We start from the raw sequence: 3266 nt of genomic DNA on the forward strand, positions 1-3266 counted from the left end.
GGTGGGTTTGAACTGACAACTTTGTGATTAGCAGTCCATTGCTTATCCTACAGTGCCACATCAGGATTCTTTGTGACGATTACAGCCACTCCTCAGAAACCCTATACAGTGTCACTATGAGTCATAATGGACTCTACGACACGTAATTACAATAATCCCTATGGAGCAGTTTTATTCTGAAGAGAAGTTGAAGGTTCCTGGATAGCACAAATGACTTGTGCTGGCCTCCACAGAAGAAAAGTTCTTGAGAACTGTTTCTAAAAGATTAAACAAACAAACCAAAAAAAAAAAAAACAACCATCAAGTTATTTTCAATTCATTGTGACTCAGAAGGGCAAAGCAGGACTGCCCCCAAAGGATTCCAAGTTTATAAATCTGTATGGAAGCAGACCAACTCATCCTTTTCTCTTGCAGAATGACTGGTGGTTTCCAACTGCCAGCTTTTCAGTGAGCAGTTAAGCAATTTGACTACTTACTGTACCACAGCCAAGAAAGCTCTCTGGAGCAGTTCTACTTTGTAACATATAAGGTCTCCCTGACTGGGAATCAATTTGATGGCAGTGGGTTTTGATTAATGTGAAGAGAGAAGTCCTTGGATAGTGTAGCTCTTGGATACCAACTAAAGCTAGAAGGCTTGAACTCCTTGGACAGTTTAGAGAAGTCCTTGGACAGTTTAGCTCTTGGATACCAACTAAAGCTAGAAGGCTTGAACTCAACCGGAGATGTCTTGAAGAAGAGGTCTAGAGATTTACTTGCAAAAGATTACAATTTAAACACCTTATGACTGCTTGGAAACACATTGTTGTTGTTGTTAAGCTCCGTGGAGTCGATTCCGACTCATAGTGACCCTGCACAGGGTTTCGAAGGCTGCAACTCTTTATGGGAGCAGAAAGCCTCATCTTTCTCCCACGTACAGCTGTAGTTTCGAACTACCAACCTTGACGTTAGCAGCCCGATTCGTAACCTGAAACACATGGGATCACCATAATTCATAAACTCGGTGGTTTGGTTTGGGTTTAATATGAAGAGAGGGTAGGTCCATGATTTCTAGGCAGGCCAGGACTTGATGCATTTATATTTCTTATTTACTACCTTCAAAAACAAAATTTTCTAATAGTCTATGTGCATAAGGTCGCTATGGGTCGGTACCGACTCAATGGCACCTAACAACAACATGTTTTAAAAACAATTTGTATCAACTCGATCACAGATTAAGTCATCTTCATTTGTTTGAGGAGAATTTTAATTTATTCTTTTGTTATCAAATAAAATGTAGCATCTTTCACGTTGATTTTTGATACATGACATTATCATGTACTAACTTAATTGTTGTTGTTAAGTGCCTTTGAGTCGGTTCCCACCCATAGCGACCCTGTACAGGGTTTCCGAGGGTGTAAATCTTTACGGGAGCTGAATGCCTCATCTTTCTCCCGCGGAGTAGCTGGTACTTTCGAACCGCTGACCTTAAGGTTCGCAGCCCGATTCGTAACCACTACGCTACCAGAGCACCATAAGTGTATATATCTCTGGTAGCATAGTGGTAATGAGTTGGGCTGCTAACCTCAAGGTCAGCAGTTCAAAAACTACCAGTAGTTCCATGGGAGAAAGATGAGGTTTTCTGCTCTGGTAAAGATTTATGACCTCAGAAACCCTATTCGGGGTCTCTATGAGACGTAACTGACTCCACGGCACATGACCAGCCAACCATCTCATTTGTATTTTTTGGTTGCGTTTCAAACCAAGAATAAACAAAAAGACATTCTAATTATTTTCTATTGTCAAAGTCCATTTTACACATTTTATTTTTTTAAACACCTTTCTCTATGAAGATTTACTATTGAGTCCCAAAAGGGTTTATGCATTCTCAGCAATTTTCAAAATATAATATCAAAAAAGTTGAGAAGTCTCATACAAATATATAGTGAGCACATGAAAAGATTCACTTAACTATTAATGAGGGATCCAGAAGACTGAAAACCTAGTCCAAGAGTGTAGGAATGACAGATACATACAGTGAATTAGAGATAAAACAATTAAATAAAATTATCAAATATAAAATTGGTTGCTCATCTATAGGGCAATAAAACCATAACCTTTCAGATTGTCTCTTCTACCTGAAAGAAATCATTCGTATCATTGCTGAATTATTATTATTATTTACAATTTAACATCTAATTTCTCAGAGTTTGGCCCTAACCAATAAGTAAATACTAAGTTAAACAAGGGACATCCTTCCAGAATATTGGATAATTTTTTAGAGAAACTACTAAACTACCATTATATCATTCAAAAGACAAGTTATTATTTTCAAATTTGGGATGATTTTTCTTAACTCCTTTTATCTCATAATAAAATACTTAATATTTAGGCTTATATTATCTGTCAGCACTTTTTATTCACTATTTCGTTTATTCCTCAAAATGAAAGTCCATGAACATAAGGCGCTTTATGAAACTGTCTGATTAGGAAAATTCTTAGGTGAAAAACTTGGATAAAATTCTTAAATATTTTGAAGATTTTTGGTGTACATTGTCAAATTCATTTATAAAAAAGACTTGCCACTTTATGCTACTCTTGTAGAATATATATGACTATCATACTGACAGAACTGAACATTACCATTTAAAAACCTTGACAATTTGGAAATGTAAAATACATTTTTGTTTTACTTTACGTATATAGTGTTTGGTCATTAGTAAAGTTGAATTTTTAAAACATGGTTTGTTAATTTCTTTAAAAATTGTCTTTTGCTTATTTTTCTTTTAGGGTATTAATATCTGTATTTTTGGTTCCTGAAAGTTTTTAACAGCTGAATGATATTAATCTTTTGTGTTTAATTCTGACTCATCAGAGTTTGTCATGAATAATATTAGTAGGATATTTTATGTGAAAATAATAACATCATAAATGAGACTCATTGTGCTAACTTGAAACTCAACATAAGATTACACTAATAAAGATCTAATGTTGTTTCCTTTTATTACAATAAAACTCTTCTATTGAAGAAATGTAATACCATATATATTGCTTTGTTGCTAAGTGCCATCGAGTCGGGATCCCACTTAGAGCGACCTTGTACAGGGTTCCTTCCCAAGGAACAGCTGGTGAGTTGGAACTGCCGACCTTAAAGCCAAAATCGATGTTACAGTTTACCGCATTAACCGGCAATGCCACACGAGAAGTCTGCCATATATATATACACATACACACACACACACACACACACACACACACACACACACATATGTATATAGCGTAGTGGTTAC

Source organism: Chrysochloris asiatica, unplaced genomic scaffold (assembly GCF_000296735.1).
Source record: "Chrysochloris asiatica unplaced genomic scaffold, ChrAsi1.0 scaffold00217, whole genome shotgun sequence".
Lineage (NCBI taxonomy): Eukaryota > Metazoa > Chordata > Mammalia > Afrosoricida > Chrysochloridae > Chrysochloris > Chrysochloris asiatica.